Below are 16,657 nucleotides of genomic sequence, written 5' to 3'. Positions count from 1 at the left end.
GTGCATTTTAATATTATATAAAATAATCTTATCTGGTAAAGCGAATGATTAGAGGCCTTAGGGTCGAAACGATCTTAACCTATTCTCAAACTTTAAATGGGTAAGAACCTTAACTTCTTGATATGAAGTCAAGGTTATGATATAATGTGCCCAGTGGCCACTTTTGGTAAGCAGAACTGGCGCTGTGGATGAACCAAACGTAATGTTACGGTGCCCAAATTAAACAACTCATGCAGATACCATGAAAGGCGTTGGTTGCTTAAAACAGCAGGACGGTGATCATGGAAGTCGAAATCCGCTAAGGAGTGTGTAACAACTCACCTGCCGAAGCAACTAGCCCTTAAAATGGATGGCGCTTAAGTTGTATACCTATACATTACCGCTAAAGTAGATGATTTATATTACTTGTGATATAAATTTTGAAACTTTAGTGAGTAGGAAGTACAATGTATGCGTAAAGTTTTGGCGTAAGCCTGCATGGAGCTGCCATTGTACAGATCTGTGGTAGTAGCAAATAATCGAATGAACCTTGGAGGACTGAAGTGGAGAAGGGTTTCGTGTGAACAGTGGTGATCACGAGTTAGTCGGTCCTAAGTTCAAGGCGAAAGCCGAAAATTTTCAAGTAAAACAAAAATGCCTAACTATATAACAAAGCGAAATAATACATTGAATAATTTGAACGAAAGGGAATACGGTTCCAATTCCGTAACCTGTTGAGTATCCGTTTGTTATTAAATATGGCCTCGTGCTCATCCTGGCAACAGGAACGACCATAAAGAAGCCGTCGAGAGATATCGGAAGAGTTTTCTTTTCTGTTTTATAGCCGTACTACCATGGAAGTCTTTCGCAGAGAGATATGGTAGATGGGCTAGAAGAGCATGACATATACTGTTGTGTCGATATTTTCTCCTCGGACCTTGAAAATTTATGGGGGGACACGCAAACTTCTCAACAGGCCGTACCAATATCCGCAGCTGGTCTCCAAGGTGAAGAGTCTCTAGTCGATAGAATAATTAGGTAAGGGAAGTCGGCAAATTAGATCCGAACTTCGGATAAGGATTGGCTCTGAAGATTGAGATAGTCGCGGCTGATTGGAAACATAACATGGTTATGTGCTCGTTCTGGGTAAATAGAGTTTCTAGCATTTATGTTAGTTACTTGTTCCCGATAGTTTAGTTACGTAGCCAATTGTGGAACTTTCTTGCTAAAATTTTTAAGAATCTATTTGGGTTAAACCAATTATTCTTATCAATTATAACGATTATCAATTACAATCAATTCAGAACTGGCACGGACTTGGGAATCCGACTGTCTAATTAAAACAAAGCATTGTGATGGCCCTAGCGGGTGTGACACAATGTGATTTCTGCCAGTGCTCTGAATGTCAAAGTGAAGAAATTCAAGTAAGCGCGGGTCAACGGCGGGAGTAACATGACTCTTTAAGGTAGCCAAATGCCTCGTCATCTAATTAGTGACGCGCATGATGGATTAACGCACGACGTGTTTTCGTGCGCTCGTGTACAGATTGCGAAGAACTTGTTTTCCGTGTTTGGAAAGTAATAAAATCGGTGAATTAGTGCTCCGCGAAAGTCGTGTGCTAATTTTCGGTGTTATAAACAAGCGTTTGAAGTAATTAACAATTAATTGTGGAATTTTCCACTTAGCACGTGCTGAGGCGAACTACGAGTAAGTTTTTCGAGTAAGCTTTTTGATCAGCTGTCACAAAGCTATTGGTGGAGTCACTGCTAAGGTTTGTGTCTAGGAGAGTTTAGTGCTACCAGACTCTACCGATAGTGGAGCTCGAGTTCCAGAGCAACTACCTTTTGTCAGCGAGTAACGAGCATACGGTTGCTGGCGTCGACGTAGGTGGAGCCACCATCGTATTTATGCCGATGGAGAGCGACAGCAGCGCGAGTGCCTTGAGCGGAAGTAGTGCCTCGATGAAGTCAGACGAGGCAGGCGCAGAAGCCATCTGGCATCTAAGAGCTCGGCGCCAACGCAGGCGAAATTGGTTGCCCTGGCATCGAATGGAGTGCCAAACCGTTGGGGTACTGGGGAGCCGTTTTCGTCGCTGGAGGACGCCGGGCGGCTACGGAGAACGCTGCCATTGATGCTGCCCCCCCCACGCTGCTGCCACCGCTGATCCTACTGCTGCCCCTGCTGCCGACCACACTGCTGCCTCCGCCGTTTTCACTGCTGCTAAAATTGTTGCCACCACTGCCACTGCCGCCACCGCTGCCGCCCGTGCTGGGCAAGCAGCCATGATGGCAGAGCTGTCGGCCACACAGCGCATGGTGAGAAAGCAGCTTCCGCAGACTAGGAGAAGTGGACACGAAGAGCTCTCATATGCTATCAGCCGCTACGATGAGCTGTGTGTTGGCGCTAATGCTCCGGTGCGGAGAGCTGGAGACGCGGCTTGCTATGCCGCCACCGCCGCCGCTCGTTGAATCTGTTGAAAAATACGCGCCAATGCTCCCCAGATGCAGCAGGTTGCACCATCGCTGCCCCGCGACTACCAAGTCCGCAGACGGGTCAGCGGTGGTGAAGTGCGACGACCCTGCGCTATCGGGAAAGACATAGCGGAAAAGGTGCGAACGATGGTTGCACCCTCTCTCGGAGTCAGAGTACACGAGGTCCGTGAGCTCCGTCGAGGTGGTGGTGCGATCATTCGCACTCCTTCGGTGGGAGAGCTGCAGAAGGTGTCGCTTCAAAAAGATCCGCCAGGTTGGCCTAAATGTGCACGGAATGCGCCGAGAAGCCGAAGGTCGTCGTATATGACGTCGACACAGCTATCGGCCCTGAGGAGTTTATGAAGGAGCTCCACGAAAACAACTTCGACAGCGAAATGAATCTGGCCCAGTTTAAGAAGTCAGTGCACCTGGTGACCAAGGCGTGGTCGGTAGCTGACGGCGCCACAGTAAATGTGACGCTGGAGGTTGACGACCGGGCGATGGCGAAGCTTGATGTAGTCGTGTCTACATCAAGTGGTTCTCATTCCGATGCCGGTCACAGGTCCGCACATACGCCTGCCACAGATGTGTGGGTTTCGACCACAAGGTCAGCGAATGCCGGCAGAAGGATAGTGTCTGTCGCCAGTGCGGCAACAAGGCCACACTGCGGCAAAGTGCCAAAACCCGGTGGACTGCCGGAACTGCCGCCACAGAGGCAACCCTGGGGCATTACATGCTCTCGAGCGTTTGCCCGATATACGGGCGTTGCTGGCGAGGGTGCAAGCTAGACACTAATGTTTAGCTTCATCCAAGCGAACTGTGGCCGAGGCCGAGCTGCGACCATCGAGCTCGGAGTCCGACTCAGGAGATCGGAGTCTATGTTCGCGCTGGTGCAGGAGCCGTATCTCGGCGGGACGAATGGATGTGCTGCCTGAAGAATGAGAATTTTCATCGATCGGCGAGGGAAGCAGCCATCCTAGTGATCACCAGGAAGCCATCTGTATGCCAGTGGAACCTCACCACAGATTATGGCGTATGTCTGGTCGTGAAAGGGAGTTTTGCTCAATCTTCCTTTGCGCCGCATACTGCCAGTATGATGCACCTCTGGAACCGTACATCCGGTACATGGATGCGGTCCTGCTGCAGGCCAGCAGAACCCCCGCAATCCTGGGCCTCGACGCGAATGCAGTTCCCCCATGTGGCTTAGCAAACTCTCTCGTCATGCGAGGGCAAGCTAACTACAGACGGGTGAGCTGCTGTCAGAGTGGATGCTGGAGGCAAGAGTCGCCGCCCTAAACCAGTCAACAGAGGTGTACACGTTCGATAATTACAGAGCTACAAGCGATATCGACGTGACAATCGTCAATGAGGCAGCATCTATGTGGGCCACATATGAGTGGAGAGTGGACGAGTGGAATTGATGACCACAACATCATTACTTTGTGGCCGAACCAACTACGCGCGCGCAGTGAGAGCATAGCTCCTGTGCCGTCCTGGAACTTCTCCAATGCACGTTGGCGATTGTTCAAGAGGAAATGGTGAGTAGAGCAGCCAACTTCCGGAAAACTTCTCAGAGTCGCCGTTGGACCAGCAAGTTTCGACCCTGCGCAGTATAGTACATAATGTATGTATATTGCGCTGGGAAGAAAGTCCATCCGATTGCCCAGCAGGAGAGCACGTTGGTGGACTGCGACCTCTGTGATGCAAGGCGCGAAGTCGGAGACTTCGTCGCCTACTTCAAAATGGAAGCGTCATGATGATGATGCCGCAATAGAGCGTGTATTGGTCGACCTGAGGCGGCCTCAGCCAACTACAAGAAGCTCATTTGGAGGGCGAAAATGGATGAGTGGAAACGCTTCGTGGGAGATCATGCCGACGACCCATGGGGCGCGTCTATAAGATTTGCCGAGGCCGCAGGAAGTGCACGAGATTGGGTGCCTCCGCGTGAATGCGAGATATCACCGATTGGGGTGACTGTGCACGAGTGCTCCTCCGCAATTTCTTCCCAGTTGCGAGTCCGAAGCACCGACTGCCATCGCGAGGAAGTCCCACCGGCCCTCGAAGTATTCGAGGTTGATGCATGTGTGCCCGGTTGAAGAGCAGGCGCTCTCCCGGCTTGGACGGCATTAATGGCACTATCTGCAAGGCAGTCTGGCGCGCCATACCCGAGCACCTTGCATCGTTGTTTTCCCGATGCATCCGATTAGGATACTTTCCCGCTGAGTGGAAGTGCCCACGAGTTGTCTCGCTGCTCAAAGGGCCAGATAAGGACAAATGTGAGCCCTCCTCATATAGAGGAATATGCTTGCTACCAGTCTTTGTAAGGTGCTCGAGGCCATCATGGTGAATCGTGTGAGAGAAGTTCTTCCGGAAGGCTGCAGATGGCAATTTGGATTTCGCCAAGGACGATGTGTGGAGGATGCTTGGAGGCACGTGAAGAGCAGTGTTTGTGCCAGCCCGGCGCAATACGTGCTCGGCACATTCGTGACTTCAAAGGAGCATTCGACAACGTCGAATGGAGTGCTGCACTCCGCCGACTAGCCGACTTGGGATGCGGAGATGGGCTTGTGGCAGAGCTTTTTCTCCGGCCGAAGAGCAGTGATCCGAAGCAGTTCCGGTACTGTGGATGTACCGGTAACTAGAGGCTGCCCGCAGGGTCAATCAGTGGCCCATTTATCTGGGACATACTGATGGATGTACTGCTTCAGCGTCTCCAGCCGTATTGCCAGCTGAGTGCATACGCGGATGACTTGCTGCTTCTCGTCAGGGAAATTCCCGAGCTGAGCTAGAGGAAAAAGGTGCAGAGCTGATGTCCATCGTAGAAGCGTGGGGAGCGGAAGTTGCGTTACCGTCTCGACCAGCAAGAGGTAATAATGCTGCTGAAAGGTGCCTTGAGACGTGCGCCTACGGTGAGGTTTGCTGGAGCGAACCTTCCGTATGTGCGTAGCTGTCGGTACCTTGCATCACGGTCAGTGAAGGAATGAAATTCCTCACGCACATAGCTTCGCTTCGCCAGCGGATGACCGGAGTCGTTGGAGCATTGGGCGTGTGCTTCGAGCCGACTGGGGTTCAGTCCTCGAGCCAGGCGGACCATATATGACGGACTCATGGCACCTTGTGTGCTGTTTGGTGCCCCGGTATGGTATGACACCGCCGAACAGGTAGCCGCCCGGAGACGACTAGCCTCCTGCCAGAGGCTAATCCTGCTTGGATGCCTTTCGGGTATGCCGAACAGTGTCCACAGTGGCACTGCAGGTACTTGGCGGAGCTCCCCCGCTTGACTTGGCTGCTAAGTTTTTAGCGGTCAAGTACAAGCTGAAGCGTGGATACCCGCTGGAGGAGAACGACTGGCTATACGGCGAGGACACTACGTGTCTAAGCTGGAAGCAGAGGAAGACTCGCCTAGAGGAGTGCTTGCTGCAGAATTGGCAAAACAGATGGGATGACGACAGCGAACCAGGACGGGTGACGCACAAGTTCATCCCATACGTCACTCTCGCCTATCGAGATCCAAGCTTTGGATTCTCGATGAGGACGTCTTTCCTGCTGACAGGTCACGGGTCGTTTAACGCATTTTTGCAAGGGAGAGCCCTCAGCGATACCACTGCTTGCGCTTGTGGTGATCCATATGAGGACTGGATGCACATATTGTGCGCTTGTCCTCTATATGCAGATTTGCGAAACCTCGATGGACTTGGAGTGCAGCGCCTTGGCGAAAACTGGACCTTCAATAGAATCCTGGAAGATCAGCAGAGGATTAAACGGCTGGCAGCGTTTGCGGACGAGGTTTCCGTAGGAGGAGGGGTATTTAGCCCAAAACTTCGCCGTTGTGGTTAGCGGGCGAGAATACTTCCACAGCCCGCTTATTGCTTGTCGTAAGAGGCGACTAATATAGCGACTGGTTCCTCTAACCATGCTTGTTCGGAGCAAAAGGAGGAGGCCCACCGAGCCTCTCTTTCGGTACCACGGGTTGTGCTGCTCCAAGACAGCACATTGAGGTAGGCCCCCTGGTGGGAGTATCGTGGTGGCTGTGGTTGATACCCATATCGCGGGTAGAGCCTTCGTGTTCGACGTTTGAGTTACGGTGCTAGTTGCGCAAAACTCGGGTGCTGTGACCCAGAGATCAGTAGAGATTTTAGGTAGATCTCGCTCCTCAGCAAGGGGGAGTGCTTGCCCGGAAGCAAGTACTCGAATTGCTACCGGGGTGGTCGCTATGTACATAGCTATAGCTTCCAGTCCGGGACGTTTGTCTGGCGTATCCAGACTCATGCACCATGTTGATACATGCACCACTTGTGGGTGTTCAGGGTGTCGTGGTTGTAATCCCTTCAGTGTGGAACACGCCACGTAAAAACAAGTTCGGAGAGGTCCGAAAGTCACTGTCCCTATCTACGCGCAGTGACGCGCATGAATGGATTAACGACGGACGTGTTTTCGTTGCGCTCGTGTACAGATTGCGAAGAACTTGGTTTTCCGTGTTTGGAAAGTAATAAAATCGGTGAATTAGTGTCCGCGAAAGTCGTGTGCTAATTTTCGTGTGTTATAAACAAGCGGTTTGGAAGTAATTAACAATTAATTGTTGGGAATTTTCCACTTAGCACGTGCTGAAGGCGAACTTACGAGTAAGTTTTTCGAGTAAGCTTTTTGATCAGCTGTCACAAAGCTTATTGGTGGGAGTCACTGCTAAGGTTTGTGTCTAGGGAGAGTTTTAGTGCTACCAGACTCTACCGATAGGTGGAGCTCGAGTTCCAGAGCAACTACCTTTTGTCAGCGAGTAAACGAGCATACGGTTGCTGGCGTCGACGGTAGGTGGAGCCACCATCGTATTTATGCCGATGGAGAGCGACAGCAGCGCGAGTGCCTTGAGCGGAAGTAGTGCCTCGATGAAGTCCAGACGAGGCAGGCGCAGAAGCCATCTGGCATCTAAGAGCTCGGCGCCAACGCAGGCGAAATTGGTTGCCCTGGCATCGAATGGAGTGCCAGAACCCGTTGGGGTACTGGAGGAGCCGTTTTCGTCGCTGGAGGACGCCCGGGCGGCTACGGAGAACGCTGCCATTGATGCTGCCCCCCCCACGCTGCTGCCACCGCTGCTGATCCTACTGCTGCCCCTGCTGCCGACCACACTGCTGCCTCCGCCGTTTTCACTGCTGCTAAAATTGTTGCCACCACTGCCACTGCCGCCACCGCTGCCGCCCGTGCTGGGCAAGCAGCCATGATGGCAGAGCTGTCGGCCACACAGCGCATGGTGAGAAGCAGCTTCCGCAGACTAGGAGAAGTGGACACGGAAGAGCTCTCATATGCTATCAGCCGCTACGATGAGCTGGTGTTGGCGCTAATGCTCCGGTGCGGAGAGCTGGAGACGCGGCTTGCTATGCCGCCACCGCCGCCGCCGTCGTTGAATCTGTTGAAAAATACGGCCGCCAATGCTCCCCAGATGCAGCAGGTTGCACCCATCGCTGCCCCGCGGACTACCAAGGTCCGCGAGACGTGGTCAGCGGTGGTGAAGTGCGACGACCCTGCGCTATCGGGAAAGACATAGCGGAAAAGGTGCGAACGATGGTTGCACCCTCTCTCGGAGTCAGAGTACACGAGGTCCGTGAGCTCCGTCGAGGTGGTGGTGCGATCATTCGCACTCCTTCGGTGGGAGAGCTGCAGAAGGTGGTCGCTTCAAAAAGATTCGCCGAGGTTGGCCTAAATGTGGCACGGAATGCGGCCGAGAAGCCGAAGGTCGTCGTATATGACGTCGACACAGCTATCGGCCCTGAGGAGTTTATGAAGGAGCTCCACGAAAACAACTTCGACAGCGAAATGAATCTGGCCCAGTTTAAGAAGTCAGTGCACCTGGTGACCAAGGCGTGGTCGGTAGCTGACGGCGCCACAGTAAATGTGACGCTGGAGGTTGACGACCGGGCGATGGCGAAGCTTGATGTAGGTCGTGTCTACATCAAGTGGTTCTCATTCCGATGCCGGTCACAGGTCCGCACATACGCCTGCCACAGATGTGTGGGTTTCGACCACAAGGTCAGCGAATGCCGGCAGAAGGATAGTGTCTGTCGCCAGTGCGGGCAACAAGGCCACACTGCGGCAAAGTGCCAAAACCCGGTGGACTGCCGGAACTGCCGCCACAGAGGGCAACCCTCGGGGCATTACATGCTCTCGAGCGTTTGCCCGATATACGGGGCGTTGCTGCGAGGGTGCAAGCTAGACACTAATGTTTAGCTTCATCCAAGCGAACTGTGGCCGAGGCCGAGCTGCGACCATCGAGCTCGGAGTCCGACTCAGGAGATCGGAGTCTATGTTCGCGCTGGTGCAGGAGCCGTATCTCGGCGGGGACGGAATGGATGTGCTGCCTGAAGGAATGAGAATTTTCATCGATCGGCGAGGGAAGGCAGCCATCCTAGTGGATCACCAGGAAGCCATCTGTATGCCAGTGGAGACCCTCACCACAGATTATGGCGTATGTCTGGTCGTGAAAGGGAGTTTTGGCTCAATCTTCCTTTGCGCCGCATACTGCCAGTATGATGCACCTCTGGAACCGTACATCCGGTACATGGATGCGGTCCTGCTGCAGGCAGCAGAACCCCCGCAATCCTGGGCCTCGACGCGAATGCAGTGTCCCCCATGTGGCTTAGCAAACTCTCTCGTCATGCCGAGGGGCAAGCTAACTACAGACGGGGTGAGCTGCTGTCAGAGTGGATGCTGGAGGCAAGAGTCGCCGCCCTAAACCAGTCAACAGAGGTGTACACGTTCGATAATTACAGAGCTACAAGCGATATCGACGTGACAATCGTCAATGAGGCAGCATCTATGTGGGCCACATATGAGTGGAGAGTGGACGAGTGGGAATTGAGTGACCACAACATCATTACTGTTGTGGCCGAACCAACTACCGCGCGCGCAGTTGAGAGCATAGCTCCTGTGCCGTCCTGGAACTTCTCCAATGCACGTTGGCGATTGTTCAAGGAGGAAATGGTGAGTAGAGCAGCCGAACTTCCGGAAAACTTCTCAGAGTCGCCGTTGGACCAGCAAGTTTCGACCCTGCGCAGTATAGTACATAATGTATGTGATATTGCGCTGGGAAGAAAGTCCATCCGATTGCCCAGCAGGAGAGCACGTTGGTGGACTGCCGACCTCTGTGATGCAAGGCGCGAAGTCCGGAGACTTCGTCGCCTACTTCAAAATGGAAGGCGTCATGATGATGATGCCGCAATAGAGCGTGTATTGGTCGACCTGAGGCGGGCCTCAGCCAACTACAAGAAGCTCATTTGGAGGGCGAAAATGGATGAGTGGAAACGCTTCGTGGGAGATCATGCCGACGACCCATGGGGGCGCGTCTATAAGATTTGCCGAGGCCGCAGGAAGTGCACGGAGATTGGGTGCCTCCGCGTGAATGGCGAGATGATCACCGATTGGGGTGACTGTGCACGAGTGCTCCTCCGCAATTTCTTCCCAGTTGCGGAGTCCGAAGCACCGACTGCCATCGCGGAGGAAGTCCCACCGGCCCTCGAAGTATTCGAGGTTGATGCATGTGTTGCCCGGTTGAAGAGCAGGCGCTCTCCCGGCTTGGACGGCATTAATGGCACTATCTGCAAGGCAGTCTGGCGCGCCATACCCGAGCACCTTGCATCGTTGTTTTCCCCGATGCATCCGATTAGGATACTTTCCCGCTGAGTGGAAGTGCCCAACGAGTTGTCTCGCTGCTCAAAGGGCCAGATAAGGACAAATGTGAGCCCTCCTCATATAGAGGAATATGCTTGCTACCAGTCTTTGTAAGGTGCTCGAGGCCATCATGGTGAATCGTGTGAGAGAAGTTCTTCCGGAAGGCTGCAGATGGCAATTTGGATTTCGCCAAGGACGATGTGTGGAGGATGCTTGGAGGCACGTGAAGAGCAGTGTTTGTGCCAGCCCGGCGCAATACGTGCTCGCACATTCGTGGACTTCAAAGGAGCATTCGACAACGTCGAATGGAGTGCTGCACTCCGCCGACTAGCCGACTTGGGATGCCGGGAGATGGGCTTGTGGCAGAGCTTTTTCTCCGGCCGAAGAGCAGTGATCCGAAGCAGTTTCCGGTACTGTGGATGTACCGGTAACTAGAGGCTGCCCGCAGGGGTCAATCAGTGGCCCATTTATCTGGGACATACTGATGGATGTACTGCTTCAGCGTCTCCAGCCGTATTGCCAGCTGAGTGCATACGCGGATGACTTGCTGCTTCTCGTCGAGGGAAATTCCCGAGCTGAGCTAGAGGAAAAAGGTGCAGAGCTGATGTCCATCGTAGAAGCGTGGGGAGCGGAAGTTGGCGTTACCGTCTCGACCAGCAAGACGGTAATAATGCTGCTGAAAGGTGCCTTGAGACGTGCGCCTACGGTGAGGTTTGCTGGAGCGAACCTTCCGTATGTGCGTAGCTGTCGGTACCTTGGCATCACGGTCAGTGAAGGAATGAAATTCCTCACGCACATAGCTTCGCTTCGCCAGCGGATGACCGGAGTCGTTGGAGCATTGGCGCGTGTGCTTCGAGCCGACTGGGGCTTCAGTCCTCGAGCCAGGCGGACCATATATGACGGACTCATGGCACCTTGTGTGCTGTTTGGTGCCCCGGTATGGTATGACACCGCCGAACAGGTAGCCGCCCGGAGACGACTAGCCTCCTGCCAGAGGCTAATCCTGCTTGGATGCCTTTCGGTATGCCGAACAGTGTCCACAGTGGCACTGCAGGTACTTGGCGGAGCTCCCCCGCTTGACTTGGCTGCTAAGTTTTTAGCGGTCAAGTACAAGCTGAAGCGTGGATACCCGCTGGAGGAGAACGACTGGCTATACGGCGAGGACACTACGTGTCTAAGCTGGAAGCAGAGGAAGACTCGCCTAGAGGAGTGCTTGCTGCAGAATTGGCAAAACAGATGGGATGACGACAGCGAACCAGGACGGGTGACGCACAAGTTCATCCCATACGTCACTCTCGCCTATCGAGATCCAAGCTTTGGATTCTCGATGAGGACGTCTTTCCTGCTGACAGGTCACGGGTCGTTTAACGCATTTTTGCAAGGGAGAGCCCTCAGCGATACCACTGCTTGCGCTTGTGGTGATCCATATGAGGACTGGATGCACATATTGTGCGCTTGTCCTCTATATGCAGATTTGCGAAACCTCGATGGACTTGGAGTGCAGCGCCTTGGCGAAAACTGGACCTTCAATAGAATCCTGGAAGATCAGCAGAGGATTCAACGGCTGGCAGCGTTTGCGGACGAGGTGTTCCGTAGGAGGAGGGGTATTTAGCCCAAAACTTCGCCGTGTGGTTAGCGGGCGAGAATACTTCCACAGCCCGCTATTGCTTGTCGTAAGAGGCGACTAATATAGCGACTGGTTCCTCTAACCATGCTTGTCGGAGCAAAAGGAGGAGGCCCACCGAGCCTCTCTTTCGGTACCACGGGTTTGTGCTGCTCCAAGACAGCACATTGAGGTAGGCCCCCTGGTGGGAGTATCGTGGTGGCTGTGGTTGATACCCATATCGCGGGTAGAGCCTTCGTGTTCGACGTTTGAGTTACGGTGCTAGTTGCGCAAAACTCGGGTGCTGTGACCCAGAGATCAGTAGAGATTTTAGGTAGATCTCGCTCCTCAGCAAGGGGGAGTGCTTGCCCGGCAAGCAAGTACTCGAATTGCTACCGGGGTGGTCGCTATGTACATAGCTATAGCTTCCAGTCCGGGACGTTTGTCTGGCGTATCCAGACTCATGCACCATGTTGATACATGCACCACTTGTGGGTGTTCAGGGTGTCGTGGTTGTAATCCCTTCAGTGTGGAACACGCCACGTAAAACAAGTTCGGAGAGGTCCGAAAGTCACTGTCCCTATCTACTATCTAGCGAAACCACAGCCAAGGGAACGGGCCTTGGAATAATTAGCGGGGAAAGAAGACCCTTTTGAGCTTGACTCTAATCTGGCAGTGTAAGGAGACATAAGAGGTGTAGAATAAGTGGGAGATATTAGACCTCGGTTTGGTATCGTCAATGAAATACCACTACTCTTATTGTTTCCTTACTTACTTGATTAAATGGAACGTGTATCATTTCCTAGCCATTATACGGATATATTTATTATATCTTATGGTATTGGGTTTTGATGCAAGCTTCTTGATCAAAGTATCACGAGTTTGTTATATAATCGCAAACAAATTCTTTAATAAAACGATGCATTTATGTATTTTTGATTTGAAAATTTGGTATAACTCCAATTACTCAGGTATGATCCAATTCAAGGACATTGCCAGGTAGGGAGTTTGACTGGGGCGGTACATCTCTCAAATAATAACGGAGGTGTCCCAAGGCCAGCTCAGTGCGGACAGAAACCACACATAGAGCAAAAGGGCAAATGCTGACTTGATCTCGGTGTTCAGTACACACAGGGACAGCAAAAGCTCGGCCTATCGATCCTTTTGGTTTAAAGAGTTTTTAACAAGAGGTGTCAGAAAAAGTTACCATAGGGATAACTGGCTTGTGGCGGCCAAGCGTTCATAGCGACGTCGCTTTTTGATCCTTCGATGTCGGCTCTTCCTATCATTGTGAAGCAAAATTCACCAAGCGTTGGATTGTTCACCCATGCAAGGGAACGTGAGCTGGGTTTAGACCGTCGTGAGACAGGTTAGTTTTACCCTACTAATGACAAACGTTGTTGCGACAGCATTCCTGCGTAGTACGAGAGGAACCGCAGGTACGGACCAATGGCACAATACTTGTTCGAGCGAACAGTGGTATGACGCTACGTCCGTTGGATTATGCCTGAACGCCTCTAAGGTCGTATCCGTGCTGGACTGCAATGATAAATAAGGGGCAATTTGCATTGTATGGCTTCTAAACCATTTAAAGTTTATAATTTATTTTATAAACGACAATGGATGTGATGCCAATGTAATTTGTAACATAGTAAATTAGGAGGATCTTCGATCACCTGATGCCCGCGCTAGTTACATATAAAAGCATTATTTAATACAATGACAAAGCCTAGAATCAATTGTAAACGACTTTTGTAACAGGCAAGGTGTTGTAAGTGGTTGAGCAGCTTGCCATACTGCGATCCACTGAAGCTTATCCTTTGCTTGATGATTCGATAAATAAATGATTTTTTCCTGTAGCCAAACACCTCGTCATCAATTTAGTGACGCATATGATATTGTCCCTATCATATAATTAATATAAAGACTTTAATGGATTGTGTCAAGTTGCCAAACACCTCGTCATCAATTTAGTGACGCATATGATATTGTCCCTATCATATAATTATATAAAGACTTTAATGAATTGTGTCAAGTTGCCAAACACCTCGTCATCAATTTAGTTTTTTTTTTTTTTTTTTTTTTTTTTTTTCTTTAGCGTGCGTTTATTTATTTAAAATCTGTCCTAGTGGACAATAATTAAATGGTTTTGCGGGGGAACATTAGCTTAAGGGATACTATTGTACATGTATTTGTGGCGGGTTTTATATGTGTTGTCTATTGTTGTGGAAGATCGAGAGGGTGTCTCCTCATGAGACGTCTGCTTGTTTGGCTATTGTCTAACAGGTTGGTGGCGAGGTGGTTAGGGTGGTTTTCGAGCCTTTTCAGGTATCTCTCGCTGAGCCTGGAGATTTCATCAGCGACTTGTGGGATTCCAAGTTCCCTATGTATGGCGACATTCTCGTGGTAGGGATGCGCATTACAGGCAATTCTCAAGCACCTATTCTGGAACCGCTGTATACGCAGGCGATTCGTGTGGCTTGCCGTGCCCCATAGCTGTATCCCGTAGGTCCAGATGGGCTTGAGAATTGCCTTGTACACCAGGATTTTGTGGTTCTGCCTTAGCTTGGACCCTCTCCCAATAAGCCAATGCATCTGCCTCAGACGCGCATCGGCCTGTATGCGTTTGCTGACGATGTGGGGACGCCAAGTGAGCCTGCGGTCCAGGGTAAGTCCTAGGTACTTGGGTGCGGGTGCGTTGGGAATGATGACTCCGTTTAGCGTGACCGGTGGGCAGTCTCCTCTCCTTAGTGCAAATGTTGTTTGGGTAGATTTTTCCGCGTTCACTACGATGTTCCACCTGCTGAGCCAGGGATGTAGCGCGTCCATTTGCCTTTGGATTGTTTCGGAGGCTTCTCGTGGGTCGGATGAGGAGGCGAGGAAAGCCGTGTCATCTGCATAAGTCGCTATAGTTAGGTTCCTGGAGGGGATTATGGGAAGGTCTGCGGTGTAAAGGGTGTACAGTATTGGTCCGAGCACACTGCCTTGCGGAACTCCAGCTCTGATCAGTCTGGGTAGGCTTATTGCACTTCCGCATCTGACTTGGAATGCTCTTCCCTCAGTGTAGGATTTGAGGAGGGTAAAATGGGGGCTTGGGAGGTAGGATTTGAGTTTATGGAGGAGTCCAGGATGCCAAACTCTGTCGAATGCCTGCTTCACGTCGAGCATTACAGCGCAGCAGTATTTCTTTTGCTCGAATGCCTCGAGGATCCGTTCGACTAGCCGGTGGCATTGCTCTGGTGTTCCGTGGGAGCGCCTGAAGCCAAACTGGTGATCGGGGATCAAACCAGCCTCATCCAGTACTGGCAATACTCTGCGCAAAAATACTCTTTCGAGTATTTTGGAGAGGATTGCCAGCAAACTAATCGGACGATAGGAGGCGAGATTGGCTTCAGGCTTACCAGGCTTGAGGAGGACAATAACCTCTGCTCTTTTCCACTCTTCCGGGAAGTACCCTAGCCGGAAGCAGCTGTTGTAAATGCTGGCCAGCATTTGTGTGCAGCGGGATGGGAGCATTTTTAGGGCCGCCGCATCTATACGATCCAGGCCTGGAGATTTGTTGTTCTTCAGTAGAGCAATCTCCTGCGCAACTTCCTCAGGGTCGACTGGTTCCAACGGGGGACGGGAGAGCTTGGGCTATTGAGAAACCGGGCTGTTTCAGCATGTTCTTCGGCAGTGCAGCAGTCGAACGGAGAAGAAGGCGTTATAAAGGTGTTCGGCGAAAGCTTCTGCTCTTTCAGCATCCGAAAGGCACCAGGATCCATCTGCTTTGCGCACTGCGGAAACCTTTTTGGCTGGTCGTTTAATGTGGCGGGTGACGTTCCACAGATTGTGGTCTGGGTCCCCGGGGGAGAGTTCCTCGAGGATCTGAGGAAGGAGTCCTGGCGTAGGCTGGAGATCTTGTCCTTCAACTCCTTTGTGGCGTGATTGAGCGCTGTTTTGTCTCTTGGATTGCGCGTCAAGAACCAAACTCTCCTGAGACGCCTCTTCTCAGTCACGAGTGCCGCAATTTCCGGGGACCAGAGGTGGAGGTCCCTGCTAGGTGTTCTCGCAGTCTTTGGTGGCGGTGGGCTTGCGAATTCCGCAGCGTTTTGCATCTGCCTGGTGAGATTCCGATAGCTTCATCAATGTTCCTGGGTGTGTTGAGGATGGGGTTCGGATTGACGGTGGAGAGCATCCAGGACGCGAACTTGGCGGCGTCGGTATATTTTCCAGTGAGCCTTCCTGAGCGGGGTTTTCCTGAGGACTGGCGTGTTGATTAGCACGTTTATTGCACAGTGGTCTGACAGGAGATCAGCATTTGTTGTGCAGCTGATCTTCGCATGCCCTATGCCTTTCGACACAGCAAAGTCCAGTAGGTCTGGAGTCTTGAGGGGATTCGTTGGCCAGTGAGTGGGCTCGCCAGTGGAGTGGCAGTCCAGTCGGTGGCGTTGCAGATACCCAAACAGAGTTTTCCCTTTGGGGTTGTTGGCGCGCGATCCCCACCAAGAATGTTTGGCGTTATAATCTCCAGCTGCTATGAAGCGGGGCCCAAAATGCTCGAAGAACTCACTGAGGTGAGATGCTGTTATGCGGTATCTGGGGGGAAAGTAGACCGCTCCAATGTCTAAATCTCCTTGCGGGCTGACAATCCTGATGACAGGACATTGTGCCCAGTCTTGCTGAAACGCGGGCAGCTCTAGGTATTGAATACCGCTCCTGATGAGGATGGCTGCTCCACCGCGTGCTCTGCCAGAAGGATGGTCTGCATGGATGAGGTCATATCCGCTGATATTAAAGTGGGATCTGGGGGAGAAGTGGGTTTCGGCTACGAGTAGGATATCGATCTGGTGGGTCTTCAGATGGTGCTCGACTATGGCCTTGCTGTTCTGCAGGCCGTTCGCATTCCAGACGACTAGGTGGAGCTTTAGTTGCATGACTTGCTGTTGAGAATGGTGGCCACCAG

Source organism: Drosophila sechellia, chromosome X, assembly GCF_004382195.2.
Source record: "Drosophila sechellia strain sech25 chromosome X, ASM438219v1, whole genome shotgun sequence".
Taxonomy (NCBI): domain Eukaryota; kingdom Metazoa; phylum Arthropoda; class Insecta; order Diptera; family Drosophilidae; genus Drosophila; species Drosophila sechellia.
The sequence above is the reverse complement of the archived record's forward strand: the minus strand, read 5'-3'. Positions refer to the sequence as shown.